Here is a 12498-nt window from a genome sequence, read left to right as displayed (position 1 = left end):
TGCGTAGTACACAGAACACAAAGGGAGATGTTTTTTTTTATTTTGAGGCGTTGTTGTGCGTCATATTTCATAACCTCGGAGAGGAATGAGCATCCTGGTAGAAGTATTAAACTTGAGTAGGAGCATGGGGCTGTACGTGCCAAAACCACAATCTGATTATGAGGCACGCCGTAGTGACGGACTGCGGATTAATTTTGACACAGTTATGTTCTTTAACGTGCCCAGAAATTTAAGTGCACGCGCGCTTTCTATTTCGCGCCCGCCGCAATGCGGTGGTCTCGGTCGTGATCAGATCCGTGACCTCTAGCAATCCCATAGCGGCAAAGCTACCGCGGTGGGCAAATAAGTGTTGGTTTGCCGGTCGACCGTTTCCGTGGTGTCTCCTAGGCCAAGCGGTTCGCTTTAATTAATGGGACTCTGCTTCTGGACGCCCTGCATAATTTGTACGCTTGACATATTCGCGTGGTGTTCATTTCTCAGAAAAAAGCAGGAACGTACTGTTGCGTACCTAGAACTTCAGCTTATCCAGTTTCCCTGCAACCGCTGTCGTATAGTAGTAGGATTTCCTTGCCTTCGCACGTGACCTTAACACCTCCCCCCCCCCCCGCCCTTGTATGGGAACTACCTCTTCTCCTCGATCCTCTCTACAGCTCTATCTACGTTCCACTGGACTCGCACGTTAGTAGAAAGGGATGTGCTGCAGTTTCCGCAATGCTTTTGAGGGGGGTCACGGATAATTACAGCTGTCAAGAGACTAATGTGGCGACGTCCAGGGAGCTCCAGAAGGAATTGTGTGGATTCGATGCGGTGCGGTCAAAAATAGTTTCTCGCGTCGCCTTTCCTCTCTGTTTCACTCATATCATGCTCTGAACCACCCCTCCGACGCGGTGTGCCAGACTGCAGCAGCCACAGCAGCAGCAGTGGCACAGTCGAAGGAAGAGGCAAAGAAATCTTCGCTTTAAAAAACATTATTGCTAGGCGAAGGCACAAATGCGAAAACCATAAAGAAGTTAGACACGAAGGCAACAAACACCATGAGATTGATCAAACGAATTGCTAACAAGCACCAAGGTATGAAGGAAGAGAGTATCATATGCCTGATACAATCAATCCTAACCAGTCAGATCACATACATAGCTGCCTTCCACAATTGGTTTGCAGCTGAAAAGACTAAACTTACCAACCTTATAAAAATGGCAGACAAACTAGCACTAGTGATTCTTATCAGTACGAGCACAGATCTCTTGCTAAAGTTAGGACTTCACAACACACTGGACAAACTCATAGGAGCAAAACAAGCGTCTGAGGCAGAACGATTAAACGAAACCAAAACAGGACGGCATATACTACGCAAGCTAGGCAATAATTACAACCTATTTGGAGAAAAGAGGACGACAACAAGAGAAATTCGTGACAAATTCCTAGTAGCAAATATACCCAAGAACATGCATCCAGGTTACAACGAGTACAGATGCAAGAGTAGAGCAGAAAAAATGATCCGGAGTTTTGGTCAGACGACAAAGCAACCTTCGTAGACACGGCTGAATGTCCACGCAGAAATAGCTGTAGATGTAGATCACACTCAATAACCCTTCCCAAGAGTGTCCGATAATGCCAAACATTCCGAGAGAGCAGAGGAGGTAGCCATTGCACTAGCATTGGTCTCCACGACGAATGCTCCATACATCAATAGCGATTCTCAGGCAGCCGTTAGAAATTACGCAAAATGTAGTATCTCTCCTGAGGAATGGCACATCAGAGTCAATAAAGCCAAATTCTCGAACTCAGAGAAGAACGGCAGGCAATTTCTCTAATTCCCACCGCATACGACTCTAGGCATTACCGCAATCAACCCCAACGAGGTAGCACACCGCGAAGCTCCAGCTCTTACTCGCCGAGCTGAGCAAAGAGTGACTTCTATCGGCCAGGATAACGCCGAGGAGGACATCAGCAGATAGAAAGACAGATTAATAAAATTTAGCAATATCACCAAATTGTATTAAACTCGGAGGCAACTCTTACCACCGCCTGGCACTAAACTGAACAGAGTTGAGTTCATTACTTGGAGGCGATTACAAACAGAAACTTATACCAGTCCAGTTCAACTAAAAACTTTCTACCCTGATATATACGAGGGCGACATATGCAAGTAATGCAAGTCTGCTAGAGCTGGGGTTCACACATATTGTGGGGATGTAAAATATATCAAGATAAAAATGGCAGTCTCCCCGGAAAATCTACGCGCGCGGTGGTCCAGCCGTGGAGGTCCGTCCAGCGAGCAGTGGAGGCCGCACGGGTGCCGCAGCTCCCAGTGACCATCTAGGCGGCCCCAGGCCCGGGCCTCCAAACCACCGCATTACAAATAAAGTTATCTCGCTCGATCGCAATGCGTATAATGCCAGCTTGTGGGGTGGCCTCACAAGTGGTGAATCATGCATAGAAAAAACACACAATCACCAAATCAAAATTAAATGTATTCGTATCATTTCGAAACTCGTACACTGCGCCCATCAGGAACAACGGACATGTACGTAGGAGCGCTGAAAGAGCATTGATATTGTAAGGGTAACCAATAACGCCACAAGGGAAAAAAGAAAAGAACAAGCAGGTTACAATACTAGTGGGTCAGGGAAATTGCTGGATTTCGGAACAGCTGAGATTTCAATGGTGTCGTGTACCGCTTGCAACCCGCTCAAAGCAACGGACTCTCGTTACATTTTTGTGGCAGCGGTCATGTTAGCCCGCAACATGGCGTACTTCAGAACGACGCTTTCGCTCGCATCGAAGGGGCAATCTATGCTGGTACCGTCATCGGAAACTCAACTGGACTGCGCCCTTTCTGCGAGCGACACCCCTCCACCATGCAACCGTCGCCGCAATCTCGTGCTTTAGATTCTCGTACGATACCTTCAAACATTGCCCCTGCCGATTCGAATTCCACTCGCCATCGGCCTGCGCGGTGTGGCTCTCCTGGTCTCTTTTGAAGCACACCTTGCCCTGCGACTGCTCTTCGTTGAGAGCTGTTTAGTCCAGCGTATGTCTTCCGCGGAGCGTCGCATCGCCGACCTCACGACCGTGTTTCAAGCCTCGTGTCACCTACTTCCACTGATCAAGCTCCACCTGTCTCAGCACCTTAATCTCGTTTTTCCAACTCCGTCATGCAGCAGTGTAAGGGACACTTACAAAGTCCAATCCAACGACCTTTTACGGTACCACGTCACGGTCCCCTTTGCGTATGCAATTGGAGTCTGTCGCTGCTCTCCACTCCTGGTCACCTGGCCACAGAGCTCAAATCCTCGTGGCTCAGCTTCGTTCTGCTGCCACCGAATTTCTCCTGTTCCTGTCGGCATCCGACCGTTCCAGTTATGGAAGTCTCACCTTTGCATTCGAGTTCCGCTGTGGTGATGCCCATCTTCAGCGCTTATACCTTACAGAATTACAGCATGTGCAATAGGGCCACTGCAGCTTGCAATAGCTCGATGCACATGTCGAGCGACTGTCGTGGAAGGCCCTGGCTGGTTGTCCTAACTACACCGCCGATTTCATTGCTACCAACGCATTCATCGACGCCATCACTGACCTCATCGTTCAACGTTTCGTCCGCCTCGTGCGCCCGTCTGCACTTCACGCTGCCTTAGCTCTTGCCTTAGAGGCTCATACAGTGGAACACTCCACTGCAGTGCTCCGCCCCCGCGCCTTTGCCAAGAAGCGTCCGAAGGCCAAGCCGGCCACTCCAACGCATACCGGCGGCGGATGACGGCGAAAATGCATACTGCTGGCCGAGCGCTGCCAATAAGAAAAAGAACGACCTGCCACTTCTTCGTCGCCAGTCACGATGCAGCCGATCTTGTTCGCCGAACGCATGCTTGAGCGCAACACAATACCACTGTGCAAATGCTCCGTCACGTGGCTTTCTTTCATATTTTGCGGGCCTTCTTTGCAACCCGGAAAAAAGGAGTACTTGAGACGTATCGTAGAGCAAACAGCTCGAATGGTGGTTACTGAAGGTGCTCTACAAATATGGGTATCGTACTTGAGGTCCTCAGCGAATAATGAAGGAGTTTGGTAATTAAACGTAATTAATTATTCAGTTATGGGGTAAACAAAAAAATTGCCTGAGTTACTATGGGTTATTCAGAATAGTACGCGTTTGGTTGAATTCGCTTCAGATGCTCCTCTTATTTTTCAATTCTTGGCTCAAGTTATGTGGGACACCCTGTATATTTAAATTGGCCAGCCACGCGGCCGCAAGAGCTTGCTCTTTCCTGAGCAATGACACTTCGTCGTCGCGTGAGAATTTATCTTACTTTAGTACAAGAGTAGGCACTGTCTCAATATGGATATATGGGCTAACGACCATGCTTCTACCGAAAGCCCACAAAAATTAACATATTCTCCCACTACCGCATGTTTTTCCGGTGCTACCAACATCCACGGTAACTATACCCTTTTCTGCTGCATGGCTACCCGTTTGTAGTGACATGGACGCTTGCATAGATGTGGATGTTTTTGTTGACCGCACTATCTGCTCGCTACAGGGCGATGAATTTAGTAAGATCTTGGTGAGGGCTAGTTGGTTCATATTTATAACTGAGGCTAAACAGTGCGAATAAAGTGAGGACACCGTAATAAAACAAAGAAACAAGGAAGTTACTGTCCAACGCATTTTACTGAGCTCCTCTTCTTCTGAATTTGCTGTACTGGTGTTCAGCTTAACAGATAGCTCGCTGCGCTTACACTCTGGAACTGCGTTAACGTCCGGCGCAACGCTTAAGCCCTGCTCCGTCCTCGTAAATGTGCAACACTATACTGCTTCAGGGAGTGGTGATGCCTCCATCGAATAGAATGTGTTCCATTTCTGCCCAAACCTAACGTCATCCGAGATGTCCGATATACAAGCATAGGCGGCGAAATCTCGAAGGCGCTTGGCGTTACCACCGCCAGAACTTCGCTGCACAACTCTTGTACATCCCAAAATCGACACTGGCTCCCACGCACCCATTCGACACAGCCCACGTCGTATTTCTGCTTCTGAATGCTCTGCAATTATAATTCAACTGGAAAAATGCTGCACCATGGCACCATATCATGCTCGTTCCCTTCTTGGTCGTCCCCACTAGTTCTAATGAGAAAGTAGGACGGCACTACATGATTTTGCGTACTTTATTGCCGCCTGATCAGCCTTACCAAGCCGGCTGTATAGCTTATTCCACACCTCAATGACGCCTTAGATCGCCTTCGCGGGGCGAGATATTGCACTACACCAGACCTACACCAGGTCAGGCTTAACGAAAACGAAGCCGAGAAAAACAAAGACGGCTTTTATCCCACCGGACCACCTGCACCATTTTACTCGCCTTACTTTTGGGCTCTCTAATACAGCTGCAATGTTCCAGCAACTAATCAATCCAGTCCTTGGACATTTGAAGTGGTCGATGGCGTTCGTGTATTTGGTAGACATCATCTTTCACGCTTCCGCGACTTCCAGCCACCAACGGGCTCCGCATAAAGCATTCAAAGTGCTCCATCAGCTAACCAGAAGTTTCCTACTTGGGTTATGTTGCGCGCGCCTATGGCATCAAACCTCACCTTTCGAAGCTACAAGCTTTAGCTAGAATTCCGCCTCCTGCAACGGCCCAACAAGTTAAATGTTTTCTGGGACTTCGCTTCCTAGTTTCGCCGTTTCATCCCTGGCTTCGCCGTTCGCGCTGCTCCCCTCAATGAACTTCTGAAGAAAAATCAGGAGTGGTGCTTGGGCCCTAACAAGAAATAGGCCTTCCAGAAAATTAACGTGACCCTCACGACTCCATCGACACTCACACACTATCAAGAAGGCGTCCCTGCATCACCTACGCTGACGCGAGCGGTCTTGGTCTTGGATCTTGGCCTTCTACAGTCCGACTCCGAAGGGAACGAGAAGCATGTTGCCTATGCCAGTCGCCGCCACAGTGAACGAGAGAGTTGGTATCACTCATCACAATTGAATGCCTCGCGGTAGCCTGTGCCTTTGAGTAGTTTCTGCCTTATGTTTGAAGCAAGCATTTTACCATTGTTACTGACAACATTGCAGTGCGCTGACCCCTAAAAATAATCTAAATGGCAAACTTGCCCGGTGAGCCCTCAACCTTCAAGACTAAGCTTCACGTTCGTTCATCGGAGTGTTTCTTGTCACCAAGACGCCCACTACCTGTCACTCAATCCTCTCTTTACGAACTACTCGGTGGTGACATTTGCAGTACCAGACCTGCGAGCTGCACAAACGAAGGATAACGAAACCTTCGACATCCACCGGCCCCGTATTCGTAATACCAGTACACCTAAGCATCGCCTCGAAAGACTTTCATCAGTTTATACAGTCCGAGATGGCATCATTTATCATCGAAGTACAGGAAGTGAGTCGTACCAAAAAGCGTGGTGCCTGTGGCCCGCTACCATCCATGCTTTTCGTCTGCCAAGGTGGCCCCTCTGCTGGCCACTTAGGTCAGCAGAAGACTCTGGTTCGCGTTAAGGCTAGCATACGCGCCGATGTATAACATTACGTGCCATCCTGCACCATTTGTCAAGCTCCTAAGGTTGTCACAAACCCACAGCCTGCGTCCTTACAACCATTAGCCCCTTCTAAAGAACAGTTCAATATCGTCGGCATTGATCACATGGTCGGAGAGAAAGGGCGTATAGCGATTCAAAAGTGGCCGTCAGGGCATTCCAGAAAGGCCGGAATTCTGAAAGGGGCCAAACACGGCGACACCTCCATACACTCCATCCTTTGGTTCCCTGTCCATGTCGGGCCATTGAGTGGGTTCCTCTGAACCTCAACGAGTCTGCCCACGAGGGTGCGCGTGGCTTTACCGACCCCGCTTCCCTCGGATCGGGCGACTCTCTCCCTAGACACAGAGACGCTCCTATCACGCACAATGAACTTACTAAATTCTTTTTCTCAGAGAGAAGGGTTTTCCCGCCGCCTCACTTCAAGCTAAGCAGGCCGCAGGCGGTTACGCTCAGACTCTTGCAAACGAATTCCTACCCAAATCCGGCGTCCCTTAACAGCATATATTCCGAGATTTACCGAATTGTTCTTGCGTGGCCTGTGGTGAGGTTGCTACTTTGCCTCATGTGTTCTGGGAGTGCGGGTAGCTGAGCCGGAAGTTCACCTAGGAAGAGTGGGAGGCGCTCCTGCGATGTCCCGTCTTTGAGGGCCGAATACTGGCCGGCCAGCGCACCCGCGATCGGGCTGGCAGGCTAGATCTGTCAGTCCCGTCGTGGGATTAGCCGGGGGCGCGTTCTATCGCGCTTTACTGGACCCAATAAAACTTTATTCATTCGCTCACTCATTGATCCCATGGGCCCGATTCCCCACAGCAAGCATGACAACAAATGTATGATTGTGTCCATAGATTACTTGACTAAGTGGGTAGAAGTTCGAGCCGTCCCTGATTCTGCATCCGCTCACGTCAAGAACTTAATTAAAGAGTGCCTCATATTCCGGCATTGCAACCCAAAGTTGCTTATTTCCGACAGTGGCGCATTGTTTACGTCGCATGCTTTCAAAACTTTCTTGTCCAAACACAGACTACTACCCGCTGCAGCGTCCCCTCAGCTCGAGCGCAGCCACCGCGCCACAAAAGACATCATTTCTGCCTATACATCCGTCCCACAAACGACGACTGGGATCACTACGTTGTCACTGCGGTTTTCACTCTAAACACGTCCCAACAGGAAGTGACTCGCGCCAGGCCGTTTCAGCCACGCCGTTTTAGCTCTACGGGAGGACGCCAAATTACCGCAAAAACACGCTTTTGGCTTCGACAAGTCTCGGCGAGAACGCCCTGGGAAAGTGGACTCCAGCAAGACCCTGCACCGGGCTCGCCTCCGAGCTCGGTTATCAATACTGCTACACCAAGCAAAGTTCAAGACGTTTTCTCAGCAAAGCCGTGCTCAATCTTTCCAACCGGGCAATTTAGTCTTGGTTTGAAGGGCACTGCGTTTGCCTTAGCACTGCGAAAAATTGTTACCCCGGCTTTTCATGTTGTGGAAGCTCTGGGTCCTGTGATGTTCTGTTTAGCTGCGATTCCCGAACTTGATGACAACCGTCGCAAACGCGCTTTGCGTGCTCATGTAAGCCGGATGAAACTTTACGTCCCTCGTTAAACCTGAGCTGAACTCGTGTCTTACTCCTGTGTGAACTGGAGGGGACAGCGGGTGACGAGTGTAACGGGGGTAACGAGGAACGGCGCAAGTGAAAGAAGAGAAAGAAAAGAGCAATCAAGAAGGATACCGCAGTGGTAAGTTCAGTGGGATGGCTGTTTCTTTTTTACCGGCTGACATTTGAGTATCTCGTGTAGCGCTTGGACCCCTTTCAAGGCGCTGGACTCCCATTTCCATATTTTACATTATTAAGGCTTTGTAGTTTTTATTGCAATAATATTGTCTTTTCGCTAGACGGGTTCCCCTGAGCCCTAAACCTTCAAGGACAAAAACGCACACCATAAAACGTATATGCTAGCCAACCGTCTCACAGCAACAGAAAAAGAACTTCGACATAGACAAATAATAAGACCCCTGAAAATACTGGTCCGAAATAATAAACACTGAAACGGACACAAGCTCGCCTCGTCGAGCCACTTTTTTGTGAACAAGGCTTCCGTACGGAAGCCTAAACGTCTTGCAGTTTTTAAAAACCTTTTTAATTTTTGGTTGGCGTCTCTCTGTTTTACCTTTTTATTATGGATGTATCTTTCCGCGTAACCGGCGGCTATGTGTAAAAACTGTGCCTGTATCTGAAGCGTTGACCTCGTTAAATTAGACATAATTCGTAAATTAATGTTAACGAGGTTGTGAATAATCACATTTGATCGGTCAAACTTCGTCCTTAGTTCTAAAGCTGAAAGGTTTGCAGGACTGCATAGTTCAGTAACACGTTGCACGCGTTAATGTTTATTAAATATAAATATGGAAGCCAGTCATTCAACTCTGTCCAATATATGGAGGTTAGTAACAGTTTTTGGGTCCCACACAATCATTGCATATTCCATATTAGGCAGTATTATTCTGTTATACGCCATGGTTATCACTTCAGGAGGTTCGCTATACAATCTTTGCCAGAGGCCCCACAGAATTGTACTTGACCGTCTACATATTTCATTATTGTGCGTGTTGCTTCTCAAGTCTGAGCTAAATATTATTAAGTATATATATATATATATATATATATATATATATATATTATGTTCTCTTGCAGTTCGTGTGGACCAATGCTATGTTTATACCTGTGGGACGCCTTCTTCTTTCTTAGAGTCATACATACTGTTTTACTGGGTTGAGTGACATTTGGCATTCATTACACGAATGTACGAGTTACAAAAATATATAGTTGTTGAGCTCTAACTGGTCACACGAAGATTAGAACCGATTATAGATGACGCAGAGGTCTGCAAACAATCTTAGCGGGATGGACGAAAGGCAAATCATTAATAAAGATAAGAAATAAAACAGGCCCGAAAACACTGCCTTGAGGGGCTCCAGATGAAACCGGTTTGAACCTGTATCTAATCTTATTTATTTCGACATACTGCTGCTCCCGATAGCGGAGGCAGAATGTAAGCAACTTGGTAATATTTGCATTTCTAAATATTTCATTCATTTTTAACTGAAGTTTAGAATAATTTGGCGAATTTTTTAAAAAATTGGATCAATCTGTCCTCGGCTGCTTATTGTTTGCGAAAGATAGCGAACTGTCTGTACAAGCTGCCTTATTCTAGGCAACCCCTTATGAAGACCATGTTTCACTGGGGATAATAAATTGTATGTTTCCAGAGAATTTGACAGATAATTACAAACTATATGCTCAAGCAGTTAGAGCAGTTGATTGCAAGACAAATGAGCCTGTAGTTACCTACGTCCCGCCTCTGTAAAATAGAATTATTTTAGCTTGTTTATAGGCTATGGAAAATGTTCCCCGGATATCGGAAGATTGAAAGATCATGGTAGGATATTTGGCGACCCACTGAGCACACTATATAGGAAGTCGTTCGGATCCTGTCGCGGCCAGGGCATTTCGTATTGTTAATGAGCAGAAGAAGCTTTAGGACGCCTTGCTCGTTGATCAGAAGGTCAGACGCGTGACCAGAATTTTCATTAACGCTCCAGCAATTAATACCTCGTGAGGAGCAGTGGGAGGTTGCCTTGCGCATCTCGAGGCCCGACCTTCAGGAGGCCATCCTGGAGTGGGCTGAGAGAACAGAGGAGGCCTACTTCAAGTAGTTCCTCCCCCAACCCTCTATTCTGTTGCGCCCTTCCCTTGACACAGGGATTAATAAAGTTTTCCATCATCATCATCATTAACAGACACAAATGTAGAATCATCTTTTGTGAAAACGGAGGAAAGAATGGAATTGAAATTTTTCGTACATTCCTGGGTAATTCTTTCATCATCAGTTTTGTGTTGTTTCCTTGTAGGACTTACATGTGTCCAGAATTGACTAGGTGCTTGATGAAGGAAGTTTTTCAGTGTTACACTGCAGAATCTCTCCTTGCATTGCTTGAGAAGACGAGTTAAGTTTAGCGTTATGTTATGAAGTGATGTGTTGTTTGTGCACATGCATCTCTAGAACAAGGTTTCCTTTTCATTTTAATACTCCATGTGACATGGTTATTTTTCTTGTAATGCAGAATATTTTTTTTTACTTTTTGAAACCCTTAGGGATATATCGCTTAATACAATGAATCGTAATTTTGCAAAAAGTCCCACAGATCGTTAGTGTCACTATTTGGTTGATATATAGATAGGAAATTATAAAACCACCTTCGAAGGTATTCTAAAACACAAACATCATCAGTAGCCGGGAAGCTTAAACAAACGATCCTTGGTTTCGCGTGCAAGGGGTACGATGACAAGTTCAAGGACAAAATACCCTTATTGTGATCGGATAAAGCTAATTCCACAAGGCAATCATTCATATTCGTTGTGAAAGCACTGGAGAATAAAAAAGAGACCAAGTAGAGATCATCTTGTTGCACACACACAAATGTGCAACAACTGAGTTATATTGTCATAAAACATTGGGTCCAAAACAACTTAGAAGAAGTACTGTGTCTCCGAGCACCGATGAGTACCAATGAATAGCCCAGACATTAAAATCACCTACTAAAAGTATGCTGTCTTGCTCCTTCATGTGCTTTTTCATCAATTGCCTTAGTAGCAAGATATGTTCTACTGGAGAGCTCGGAGCCCTGTATATACCGCCCCCCTCAATGAACACAGTGCGATTATTCAATTTTGTTCTAATCCACACAGCCTCAATACCACCTAGCACTTCTAAAGTGAAAAAAAGATGTTTCGCTTGACCAGAAGAGCCACGCCTCCGCCTCTTCCATCTCGATTCCGCCTAACCTACGTGTAAGCAGGTGGCGCGATTTGGTTACCAGGAATATTTTTATGCATCCAAGTTTCCGTAAATACAGAAAGAATGGGTTCACGATCAATAACTAGACCTTCCGTTGCGTGTGTTTTGTTTAGTGGACTTCGCGCATTTACTTTGATTATATTGAAGCCAACATGTTAACCTGACCCACGTCAATTGTCACTTCTTCCTGAACAACTTCCCAGCTTGCGCCTTTCCTCGCGCGGTTCATGCCGACTGCGCAGCATGCTGTTTGCCTCCAACTTATCAAAATAAACTTCACCTTCTCTCCTGCTTTCTTTTCCTCACTTTCCGAGCACCATAGCTTTTTTCTTATTCCATGTACTTTTTTTAGAGGAATCCTCACTTATAGTGTAACCCGTATTCCTCAGTTCTGAAGTATTCTGCACAACTTCCATATCATCACTGTAGTCTGCCATCCTGAGGATGACTGCAAGGGTTCTATCAGGACCATATTCTTGAAACAAAAGTTACATTGGCTTTTAGAGTAGCGCTAAAGATTTCAGCATTGCTTTGCTTACAAGCATTTATCCTTTTCATTTGGATCTTCTACTATTCCTGTAAGGATAAGGTTATATCATCGTGAACGATTATCGATGTCATCCACATGTTTAGTCAGGCGATGTTTCAACACTGTGGCTAGGCACAATTGTTTCAAGAGTTGCGAGCCTGGTACAAGACTCGTCTAAGCGTTCTACTTTAGTATCAATTACAAGAAGCCAGTTCTGCATGTCTAGGATTTTGGCAATAAATGAGTCTTGCTTTTCTTGAACTGCAGCAAGCTTACACAATATTTCCTTCCGATTCTGGAGCGACTGCAGCCCATATCTTCGGAGATTGTCCTTGAATTCTGCTCCGCATCTCTGGAGAAACTCAACAGTGGGCCCGAAATGAAAAAAGTAGTAGCATATACACTGAACAAATTGTGGACACGGCAGCACTGTAATACAAAGAACATCATTATGGAAGACTTTTTTTCGGTCACCAACCAACACGAACAATATCACGACGGTGCTGCCGTGAAACTAAGCCGGCAGGCGATGGGCACGTTTTAATAGCGGGAATATCACCTACACGG

The 12498-nt window shown here is 46.5% G+C and overlaps 1 protein-coding gene across 1 annotated transcript in view; it reads left to right on the top strand.

Moving 5' to 3' along the window:
* LOC142571060 (uncharacterized) overlaps window positions 1-12498 on the top strand; it is a 79461-nt gene that overhangs the window by 61986 nt on the left and 4977 nt on the right. The gene's annotated exons all lie outside the window — the stretch shown is intronic.

This window comes from Dermacentor variabilis, chromosome 2 (assembly GCF_050947875.1).
Source record: "Dermacentor variabilis isolate Ectoservices chromosome 2, ASM5094787v1, whole genome shotgun sequence".
NCBI lineage: Eukaryota > Metazoa > Arthropoda > Arachnida > Ixodida > Ixodidae > Dermacentor > Dermacentor variabilis.
Note: the sequence above shows the minus strand (reverse complement) of the source record. Positions and strands in the feature narration are given on the sequence as shown.